Genomic DNA, 12,310 nt, shown 5'->3' on the forward strand with positions numbered 1-12,310 from the left:
AGTATTCCTGCTTTTCTCCTTGTGAAGCATCCATCTTGTTTGAAAACTGCTGTTTGAAATTTTAACCCTATTTGGCTTCTATAAATTCTTGCTTGCTAAGACTACTCCCACTTCAGAGAGGCCATTAAGCCTTTCCCAGACAAGGTTATCAGTGTTGGTGCCAGGCTAGGCCCCTGGTTGAGGTCTCAAGCCCCATCGCCTATGGGCTCTTTAAGAACTTGCAAAAGGGCCAGAAACACTCCATATTTGGGAGACAAAGAAGGTAAAAACATATAAAGAGGGAGAATTTCTGCATGTTGGGGCCCAGAATTTGAGACATTTTCCTCTGGACCTGCGTGTAATAAATGTGACTCCATCTCTCTGGTATTGCTTTGTTCTTCTTCCGGTTGTCTGTAACATTTGGTTCTTGGGATTTCCTCTGCCAAGGAAGTAGGAGGGAGTTAAACATATGTGAATGGATGGATGACTACCAAGTTGGAAAACAAAATTTTTAAATAATGTGGGTCAAAATGGGCAAAGTTATTAGAGAACAAGATTATATTATTTACTGATTCAGAATGTCTTTCACTTCCCTTTACAATTAAAAAAACATAATAGGGACAATTTTCGAGGAGAAATGACTTCATTTTGAATCATCTGAAGAGAAGTATTACTATTTGTATTGCATGTGGGGATGAGGAGGGGCGAGTGATAGATAAATGCTCTCTTAAATTTCAGCTCCAGACCCAATTCTAGGGAAAGGAAGAGAGGAGGAAGGTTAAACACATGGAGGGAAGATGGGACCGAGTCAAACAAGCCTACCTCCAGCTCCCAGCGCCCTCGATGCTCCCCAGGGCAAGGAAGACAGACCCACTCTCCCTTCTGGACGTCTGGCACCGTGAGTTCTATGGTACCTGCTTGATGGTTCTGTTTTTTCAAGAAGAACAGAATTACAGAAAGATTGTGGGAACTTAGTTTCTGCAATCTGGCTGAGCTTGACCTTTTCTCTGGGTTTCCGCTAGCAATTGAGTGGAAAACTGCTTTCAGCAGGGCCTACTGCAACACTTTAAGTCATTAACTGTAGCTATATTTAAACCTACAAGGACCAATCTCTAAGATTCCAAGAATTATTATTGACAAAGAGGCCAGTTCCTAAAAAAAAAAAATAAAAAATAAAAATAAAAAAAAATCCTTAAAAAACAATGATTCTTGATCTGGGCATGGGAATGTGCACTGCCCCACTCTCCAATGCTGACTTTCCCCTGGGGCTGGGATGGATGTGCCTCCACATTCTTCTTAAGAGCCCCTGCCATTGTTGGAGGGTATTACCAGCAGGACTGTGATAGATTTTTCATATATTCGGGGGCAGATACAAGATTAGAAACCATTGTAGGAATACAGTAGAAGTTGAGGCCAATGTTTTCCAGTTAGACGTTATTTAGGGTGCTGGTATGTGCTGAATTGTGTACCCCCAAATTCATATGCTAAACTCCCGAATCCCAATACCTCAAAATGTGTCTGTAATCAGAGATAAGAGCTTTAAAGATGTGATTAAGTCAAAACAGGAGCGCCAGGTGGGTCCTAATCCAGTATGGCTGGTGTCCCTGTGATAGGAGGAGGAGTCACCAGGGGCTCCATACACCGAGGGAAGACCAGGTCGGACAGAGAGAGAGGATGGCCACCTAAGAACCAAGGAGAGAGGCCTCAGAGAAACCAACTCTGCTGACATCTTAATCTTGGGACTTCTGACTCCTGAATGGTGAGGGGGAAAAATCTACTGTTAAGTTCCCAAGCCATGGGTCTTTGTATAGCAGCCCAAGCAAACGAACAGAGGCTACATCACTTCTGGGCATGTTTATAACTCGGTGTCAAACAGACATAACTTCATGGTAGTTATTTGAGAGAGCAGATCAGGAAGTGTTTCAGACATGGTGCAGTGGGCACAGACGGTACACTCCAAGGGGTCACTGAAGAGTGTGGTGAGGAATCTGTCACAACAGCATGGACAGGCTGAGGGAACTGAGGAGGGTGGTGTAAACCCAGGGGCCAGCAGCAGTGGGAGGCCATTGGCAGGCCTGGACCTGCGGGACGGGGAGGGAACAATGCTGCTGGAGCCCCTGGTAGTGTTGCTGTAGAAAAGAGACAGAAACAGACAAAATGATAGGGCTTGGTGGGAGATAAACAAGCTGCCCCCTCTCCTCCTGGCCTCTCTGCCTCTGCCTGAACTGAGAGATGATGCAGGGCAAAGAAGGGCAGGGAACAGATGAGGGGGGAGTGGAGAATGGGCAGCACAGGGGAGCTTGGGAGGCATGATTGCTTATCTCCCAGTAAAGCCTCTGCGGAGAACTGACAGCACCCAGGACTCCTCCTCACCCTGGGTTTCTTTGCCTTACACTTCTTGCTCTTCTCACTTTAAATCTCCTTCACCCTCCCTGACTTCAGTGTTTCTTCAAGAAGAAAAGAAAAATATAAATTAGAATCCTGTGATCATGGCATTTTTTCCTTGTTGCAGTTTTTTCATTTTTAAAGAGTAGGAGTAATAAATATCTCTCTCGTGGGATGGCTGTGAAAGCCTCCGGCACAGAGCAGGTCCTCTTAATCTCATTTGCTCTTGCCCACTTCCAACCCCCCCGGCCCGTCTTTTCCATGCTCTTCCTTAAGCCGTTGTTAGGTCCATGCCAGACTGTCCTGGTGTGGCTTCATCAACAGCCCAATCTGCTGGATAAAAACAGGACAAGAAGAGGAAAGAAAGTATAAGAAAGAAGTTTCATAGAGTGGCCAAAATAGAGATAAAATAAAAGTCCATTAAAAAAGAGAAGGAGGCCCATCCTCTGTGGCTTAGTGGTTGAGAGTCAACTTATAAACAAGAAGGTCATGGTTCCATTCCCTAATTTATATGTTTTTCAGCTCTTTGTTTTCCAAATTTGGAATGAGACTTCTGGACCTTCTGAGAAAAAGTCCTGTGTGCTGGGACAGGCCATGAGACCAGATCTCAAGGCCTGGTGCCAGCACTGACAACTCTGTCTAGGGCATAGTTTATGGCCTCTCTGGAATGGGAAGTAGACTTATTTTTCCCTATAATTTAAGCAAGCAAAGGTTTACAGAAGCCAGAATAGTAGGGTTAAATTTTAAATAGCAGTTTTTACCCAAGATAGAGTTACTATGCTTCAACCAGACTTGATCAGAGAGGTCCGACCACCCCATGGATATCTAAAGCTCTGCCTGTTTTTCTTCCTGTTTCTGTTTCTCAAGGGCAACCCTGGATCTGCACAGATTCCCCCCAATAGAAACTAAGTAGTATGTCTTCCATTGACTAGTGTCAATAACTGAAGGACCTTCTCTGAGATTGAATTGGGCACCCTCTAGATTAGGGGTGTCGAACTCAATCAGAGAAGGGGCCAAAATTTAAAATCCAGCCTAAATCGCGGGCCGAATGGTTTACTGAACAGTCATAAACTGTCATTGTGATGGAAACACAGCGGAGTGCAGTGATGACAGCGAGGTGCGGGCCACATTGCAAGGCCTGGCGGGATGGATTTGGCCCGCGGGCCTTGTGTTTGACACATGTGCTCTAGATGTTTGAATTAAAGAGCAAACCACCTTGATTTCAGCTGAAGAGAGTAGTGGTTATCAGGGGGATGAGATACTGTGCTGGGGGTGGCAATGGCTTTGTCAGAGCATCATGTAACCCTTTGCCCTCTACACTCTACACACTGTGACAAATAGGATCAGTGATATGGGAAGCCAGGTGAGACTCAGAAATTTGTTAAAGATCTCCACTGCTGTGTGCTTTCTACTAATTTTCTCTCATTCTCTTCCATTTTGACAGAGAAGTGTGTTTCTTCAGTGCTTCGGCTTTGTATCTTGAGATTATTTTAGGGTACATTATTGCTCTAACTTATGTGACTTTTATTGTTCTCTTAAAAGTGTTTAATATTCTGCCCTGGCAGGTGCTGATCCGTAGTTAGAATGTCGACCTGCACACTGAAGGTTTCAGATTCTACTCCTGGTCAAGGGCACTTACATGGGTTGCAGGAGGCAACCACTCAATGTGCCTCTCTCACATAGATGTTTCTCTCCTTCCTCTCCTCCCTCCCTTCCCCTCTCTCTCTGAAAAGCAATGGAAAAAAGTATCTTCAGGTGAGGATCAACAAAATAAAAGAATATTCCTTCTTTCTCTAATTTTCAGAATTAGAGTTATTTTAGAGTTTTCTTTAAAAATTTTTTTTTTATTCTATTACTTTTCAATGTTGCTTTTAATTAAAACTTTTTTAGTCTCTATAATGCCATCTAACTTTACATTTTTTGTTTTGGCTGTAATAATTTGATCTTTTCTATTTTTGTTCTTAATCTTCCATTGTTTCTACTTTTGTGTTTTAGATTTTTACTTTTCTAGATTTTTAAAAATCTCTTTCAGAGTAAATTGTATTTATCCTGTCTCTATTTTATTATTTAAACATTTTAACTTCTAATCTTGATGTGGTTGAATAAATTCTTTTACTTAAAATGTTTATTTGATGTTTTGAAATACCATGAATTCATTTTAACTTATTGGATTTATTCTCTTATTGAACAACTACCTTCCCTTTTATTCTTTTCTCTAATAGTTTTTTATTTTGTGATTCCTTTTAGGTATCATAGTTTAGGATTTTATTTTGTGGCTCACGAGCACCAGCTAGAAAACACTTGGGCCAGATACAAGGCAATAGGGGAGCCGGTGGCACAGGCACCAAGAGGCAGTGTGTCCTGCCTAGAAGATCCAACTGAAAAAACCATGAAGCAAATATCTAGGATAAAAGGAGGCGTTAATAGTGCTAATTTCTGGTCAGGATTCTAATTTATATTTTTCTTTTTGGTCATTTATATTTTCACAATGCACTGCTTTTGTGTTAATGGGAGAAAAGTAAAAGACAACAATAAACAAACAGTGTGCCAGCCCAACAAACATGTCTGCTGGCTGGATACAGCCTCCAGGCCCTAGGGTGTGACCTCATTTGTTTTTTCACAATGGCAGGAACAGCTCACACTACAAGAGGGACTGGAGGCCTTGCTCCTTCCTGCAGCCAGCCTCTCACCCTCTTACTCGCGATTCAGCTTGCAAGGGTAGTTCTCCCCAAAGCTTTTCTTGTCAGATCTCAATGCTCCTATCCACAAAACTTCTTCCCAGTGAATCTTAAGAAGCACGTTCTATATTCCAAACGCATTGCTTCTTCTGAGCAACTGAGTTCTTTTTATTTCAGAGATACTGTGGGTCATGTCTTCTTCTTTGGGCTGGCAGCTAGGAAGCTGAGAAACAAACAGGTAATCTTTTAACCTCTCTTCAAAATTCCAGCATTATTTCACAGATGTGCAACCCACATATTTGTTCTTGGATTTCCTCAAGAATTTTTAATTTTTTAATATATATTATGAGGCATCTTAAATATTCTTTGTAATAATATAATGTATAAATAAATTGACTAAATGTATATGATTTGCCTCAGTTTACCTCCTCGGTCTCATTTCCGTGTAACGTTCCATACCTCTCTTCACTTCCCTACACACACACACACACACACACACACACACACTCCCCATATATACATCAGTTCCTGGGGCTACCCAGAATTAACAGTGACACCTGAGTGCGCTCTGCATGCCATTGCCTTTGGCATACCTTCTGCCTAGAGTTGGCTCTTGGCTTGACTTTAGGAATTTGAATCTCCTCCTTGAGAAACCGTCTTCAATCAGTTTCCCTCTTTCCTGCCTTTCTGCTTAAGATGCTCCTGTCTGCTCTCATAGAACCCTCTCAAACAGTATGTATCCTAATCGTAGTAGTCTTTGCTTCTCTCAATTTTCTGTAAATTCCTTGGTGTCTGAGAATTTTTTTTGAACATATCCGTTAAGTGCAAGTAAATGCTCTACAGACACTTGCCTGCATTGAAATAAGTGACATAATATAAAATAAAAACCAGGGAGATCACTTTTAGAGGCATAAACCTTTGCTTTGGTGAGCTACTGTATTTTTCTAGGTAAATGCTTGATCTAGTCTTTTAATCATGCATCCATTCAGTGGAAGACATTACCGAAAACTGCTTGGCTTCCCCTGGAAAGCAAAGCTTCACTTGACTAATATCTGTCCTAATAGATCTGTTAGCTTGGTATGGACCAGCCTCCTCTTCAACTTTGCTGAGGGATAGTTCAGGTGTCAGATTCTAATAAGTAAAACTCTGCACAAATAAATATTTGTGTCATTTGTATCTTTTAATTTACACAGCACCCAATCAATTTCCTTACCGTCACCATAAAACTCCAGACGTTTCCTTCAAGCGTGCTCTTCTTCAGTCTGCCCTGTCTGTAATGATGTCCTCCTGCTCATCCCTGAAGCTTGAAACCTTGAGATAATCTGACATCTTAATCTCCTTGTTTTCTCACTTCCAGCCCAAGGATGGTATCCCTGCCGCACGTCCACATTGCTCTTTCTTCCTGTCTCCCCTCTCTCTTCTCCAACCCTCTCCACCTGGATAGCAGGAGCCTTCACCAAGCAGACAGCACTAACTCTTCTTCTCAGCGCTGGGCCCAGCCTGAGGGCTGACACACTGTTGGAGGGATAGACTGCCTTCAGTGGCTCCGCACAGTACATGCAATAATGTCTGGATTTCTTAGCAAGACGTTAATGATCCTGCATAGTTACATTCTCACAGCTTCTCCCCAACTGTGCCATTTCACGCACTGGAGTAACCCATGTCAGCTATCTCTGATTCTCAAAGGACATCTACCCTTCAAGGTTCAACATAAAAGTTACCCTTTTCATGCTTCCAATTGGATGGACGTATTTTTCCTCTCCATGACACTCTGGTGGATTTTAATTTATAATTTACTTCTCTCCTAAAACCTGCTACATTGATTTTGACTTATAATTTTTACATTTGAAAACATGCCCGAGTATTGCCTTCCATGCTATAGGCCCTATAGTATAGGGGTTCTCCTTGGTGGCAGGAAGGACCATTATACTTGGTTCACATCCTCCAGAGCACCTTGCAACCTCGTCTCCCTTTAGAAATGTTTATTGAATTAATTATTGAATATAATTAGAGCTCCTTAGTAACTGAGAAAACTTGATTTTCTCTTATTGGTAGGGAGGGCTAGGGGCTATGAGGTGGTACTCACAAAGATAAATAAAACACTGCCCTCTCAAGAGGAGAATCCAAGATGGCTGCTCGGGTAGGCAACTAGCCGCAGCCACACACAACAATTTCAACAAAATACAACTAAAATATAAAATGGACATTACCCAGAACTACAGGAAAGTCGACTGACTGGAAATTCTACAACAAGAAGCAAGGAGAAAACCAGAAGGAAGCGCGAGGAGCTGTAAAAGCCCAAGGTATGGAGACACGCAGCGCGTGCGCGGAGAGGACAGAGCCGGAGAGGAGGGAGGCCGAGTGCCTGGCTGGCGGTCCCAAGCGGGAAGGAGAGAAAAGCTCCGACTGTGCTGGGCCCAGCTCCAACTGCTCTGAACCCCAATTCTAGGCCAGACCCCGGGGACCCAGGCTCATCCATAGGGAGCCGGGCTGTAAGGCGGGACTCCGGGGAAGCGGCGAAAGGAGGTCCCGGAGGCGCGCACACTGCACGCAGAGAAGGGCCGGCCGGCTGTGCCACGGGATTGCCCTGACAGGAAGGAGACAGGGGCTCCAGACTGCTCTGAACGCCACCTCCAATCCCACTACCAACTGAACTGAACCCCAATACCGGACTCATTAGGGGAGAGCATAGACAGTTTGGCAGCAGGCGAAAATCGAGGGCACCTTTCTCTCAGAGGCGCTCGCAACAAGTACTGAAGGACCCTGAGTCTCAGGAGTTGCATAGGGCGAGGCTGACAGAAGCCAAGGCTGTAGGCTCCACCCTGAAACCCCGCCCCATCAGGAAAGCTGCCTGCGAAAATGCCTAAACCAAATAGATCACAAACGAAAGAAATGGAGGACAAAAAGCGACTGGATATGGAGTTCAAAACCACACTTATAAGGTTGTTCAAGAATCTCCTAGAAAAGGCCGATAAAATAAACAAGACCTATGAGGATATGAAAAGGGATCAACTAGAAATAATAAGGGATCAACAAGAAATAAAGAATACATTGTCTGAAATAAAAAATATTTTATGGAGTCCTAAAAACAGAATGGAAGATTGCAAGAATCAAGTCAAAGATTTGGAACATAAAGAGCCAGAAGACACTCCTCCGCAGACGCAAGAAGGCCAGAGAATCCAGAAAGTTGAAGATAATGTAAGAAACCTCTGGGACAACTTCAAGCGAACCAACATCAGAATTATGGGGGTCCCAGAAGATGAGAGAGAGCAAGATATCGAAAACATACTGAAAGAAATAGTGACAGAAAACTTTCCCCACTTGGTGAAAGAATTAGACTTACAAGTCCAGGAAGCGCACAGAACTCCAAACAAAAGGAATCCAAAGAGGACCACACCAAGACAAATCATAATTAAGATTCCAAGAGCAAAAGACAAAGAGAGAATATTAAAAGAAGCAAGAGCAAAGAAGGTAGTTACCTATAAAGGAGCACCTATACGATTGTCAGCTGATTTCTCAACAGAAACCATGCAGGCCAGAAGGGAATGGCAAGAAATATTCAAGGTGATGAATAGCAAGAACCTACAGCCAAAGATAATCTATCCAGCAAAGCTATCACTCAGATTCGAAGGTCAGATAAAGAGCTTCACTAACAAAAAAAAGCTAAAGGAGTTCATCACCACCAAACCAGAATTATATGAATTGCTGAAGGGGGTTCTTTCAGAAGAGAAAGTAAATAAAGATAAAAATTATGAACAACAAATACGTAACTATCAACAAGTGAATCTAAAAACCAAGGAAACTAAAAAAAAAAAATCTGAGGAACAATATTAACTGTTGAATATAATAGAATCAGAGGTATGGAAGGGGAGTGAACTGTTTATTCTTGGGGAAAAGGGGAGAGGGAGATGTGGGAAGAGACTGAACATAAACTGTGCACCTATGGATGAGGACAATGGGGGGTGGGGAAAGGGCAGAGGGTGGGGTGAGAAGGGGGGGGTGGTGGAAAGGAACATTTGTAATAATATGAACAATAAAAATTTATTAAAAAAAAAACAAAAAAACACAGCCCTCTCTACCAAGATTGACTCTGACTGAAAACTAAGACAATCAGGAAATCTTGTTGGATTGTTAAATAAAAATCATCTGTGACTCCAGATAAGTCGTTTAACTTCCTTGTGTTAGATGACTTATTTGTCAAACATTCCATCTTGAAAAACTTTTCTAAGGAAAATAAAAATTTTAAAACACCCCAAATCCATCAAGATCTTTAAATTTTATAGGAAAAACCATGGCATAAATAAACCACATAGAAATGAGGTTGGAATGGTTAGCTAGCAAAAGCCCCGGGCCCGGATCATGAAGGCAAGTCTTCAGGTAGCATCTGTCTGGGAATCATTTGCTTCCTGTCAAATCCCTGTGGCTTATGTGACTGCCTTAGCGCAGCACAGAGATAAGACCATCTGGGTGCTGCCAGCAGCAGGTCACTTTGCAGACACATTGTGAAAGCATGGTGTACATTTGTCTAGGGAGCCAATTAGGAACAGGAATAACCCAAGCAATAAAATAACGATGCTGTAATTTAACAATGGAATTTGGAGCAATTGCTCAATGTTTGTAATAATGTGAAAACAGGGTATAGTTGGAGCTAAAAGCAGCGTAGGTCCCAGGCAGGGATGGACAAATGAGAGGGTCTGTATGGAACGAGTCCTCAATAACACTGGACTACAGGGTTTGATTTTTTAAAAATCCCTTATGTACACAGGGCCGTCTGGTACCCTATTTACCATTTGTTTAAATATGTATAGTGAACCTGCGTTCACTTTATAAGCTTTGGTTCAGTCACTTCCAGGAAATACTTGTGCATTGTTTGTAAAATACTGACTTAAAACCATTTTCCTTCAGGTGGTAAAGGGAATGGATCTAATAAACCAACAAAACCAGGAGAGAGGGAAGGAGAATAAAGAATGTTTCCTGTACATCACTCTTATGCTCATTTCATATGAAAAGAATGGGGCTGAGACGTTAAGGCACTTTCCTAAGTAAGCAGCAGGTGTAGAGTACACTCTAGTAAAGCCTGAGTGGCTTAATTCAAGTGCCAGGCTCTCCCAGCACATCCTGCCACTTCCCATGGTTCTGGGACCCGGAGTAAGCAGACAACAAATGGTGTTTAATTATGGTCTTTACTTATCTTGTAACACATTCAGTAGCCAAGTAACTTCAGATCCAGGTGCCCGCCCACTAGCAAGGTCAGGGCTGTGTCTGCAGATGAGGTCGGAAGAAGCTGGGGAGTCTCGGGCAGAAGCAGAGGAGTAGACAGCATACACAGACTGCCAGCTAACCGCCACCCAGACTCCTTCAACCTCCCGATGCTGTTGCTCTCAGCTTCATGGCCTTTCTGGGGGTGGGAGCCTGCTTTCCATATGTTCCCCACAGAATCTTCTAAGCCTGAAGCCTTGGAGCTCTCTGTAAGTGCTATTTAGGTTGCTTGGATATTAGTTATTTCTATATCTTGATAATCCATTCAACAAATATTAACTGTACGCCTCTCATGTGTTAGAAGCCAGGGATTCCAGATGAATATAAATATAATATTCTCTTCCCTCAGGGAATTCCCGTCTGGAGGGCACAGTGAAATAACTGTGGTAGGAAAGGCGGCTGAAGGGGTGCAAGGAGAGTACAGTGGTGGGCGGGAACTGCTGAAAGGCTCCAGAGGGGTAATGTTGAGCCTCATGAGGAAGAGGAACCTCCCAGGTGGAGGGCCGGGTACTCAGACAGAAAATGCCCAGGCACATGAGTGGGGCCAGATGTTTTAGGAAAACTGATTGGAGCCAAATAATAATTAAGGGCTTTATTTGACTTGCCTTGAGGATGGTGAGAGCCTCTGAAGGTTTTTGAGCATCAGAGACTGTTTTAAAGTCACCCATAAAGTAGAGTGAAGACAGGCTTATGGGGAATGAAGCAAAGGGATACATGTTAGAAACACTGCCACAGCACAGAAGGTGACAGTGACCTCAGCTTGGGTGGAGGCAATGAGAAAGGGGCCGGGGCCAGGGGTCCGGAACAGACTTGAGAGAAGTGCTGGCTGTGCTGTCAGAACAGGCGCTGCAGACTCACCACCATCCTGCGTCACTGGAGCCACAGCTCTTCCTTGAAAACATCACTCAGTCTGAGTCATATGGGTAGGTATTGTTATCGCTCTATGCCTTACCTGTAAGATGGGCATAATACCATGTATTCAACTTGTTTTGTGAATGTTAAATATAGCAAGTACAGCCTACTGCAAATAGTGAATTCTCAATATATATTGTTTTCAACTTTCCATCATTTTACTCACTTGAAAATAAGTTTAATACCACTGTGTGGCTGTCTCTCATGAGATAATTGGGTTCGGATTCCAATTTAAGATAAAGTTTCTTACTTTTCTGGGGAAGTTTTTATTCTTGTGAGATGTGTGTATTTATTTCACTCTAGTGGCAACATGAAATAGACACTATCCTTCTAAAGAAGGTATAGTTAGTAAAGCTTGTTTATAAAGATTTATGTATGAAGCTAAATTAATTCTTGAGGAGGTATTTGTAGTCATTCTAAGAACAAGTCCAAAGGAACATGTCAAAAATGATGACAATTATTATGCTTTTATAATTTGATTTCTTACATATTCTAATTATATTCTTTCAATTAGCAAACACCCTTGTTCTTCAGCTTCCCCATAGTGAGATGGAACTCACTTCCTCATGCAAAACAGTGTGCAATTTTTATGTAAGATGACATGCTATTAAATAAAGAGAATGACAATTGTTTTTCCACTAATGATTTAGTAATGATAGAACTTAGGCAAATCACTGAGAAAGCATCTATTTTATAAAGTGTGTTGAAAAAGTAACTACTCATCACTATCAGATTTATCTGATTTAAAGTAAAGATAACTACTTACATTTCAACTGTGGGAATTTATATGACTAAAGGCTCAGTTCACGAATTTGGGTGCACTGAAGGCCAGTGGGGTCCCTTGGCCTGGCCTACAGGATTGAGCTATTTGACATCCCTAGGAGGGTTCCGGATTGTGAGAGGGCACAGGTGGACAACGGGGGCCAAGGAAGGAAGTGGGAGGTTGGTCAGCCAGAGAGGGATCCCAGGAGGGCTCCAGGGCATGTCCAGTCCATCTTGCTCAGTCCCAATTGACTGGACCCCAGTAGCAAGCTAACCTATGGGTTGAAGCATCTGCCCTCTCGTGGTCAGTGCACATCATAGCAACTGGTGGACCA

General features: G+C 42.7%; 1 long non-coding RNA gene across 1 annotated transcript; it reads right to left on the reverse strand.

The window, feature by feature from the left end:
- Positions 1-4,667: 4,667 nt before the first annotated feature.
- LOC123653077 lies at positions 4,668-11,259 on the reverse strand. The gene is made up of 3 exons (XR_006742708.1): positions 11,160-11,259; positions 6,256-6,557; positions 4,668-5,265 (listed from the first exon to the last, which is right to left on the reverse strand). It is a non-coding gene; the product is annotated as an uncharacterized LOC123653077 (long non-coding RNA).
- Positions 11,260-12,310: the final 1,051 nt, after the last annotated feature.

Source organism: Pipistrellus kuhlii, unplaced genomic scaffold, assembly GCF_014108245.1.
Source record: "Pipistrellus kuhlii isolate mPipKuh1 unplaced genomic scaffold, mPipKuh1.p scaffold_m20_p_3, whole genome shotgun sequence".
Taxonomy (NCBI): domain Eukaryota; kingdom Metazoa; phylum Chordata; class Mammalia; order Chiroptera; family Vespertilionidae; genus Pipistrellus; species Pipistrellus kuhlii.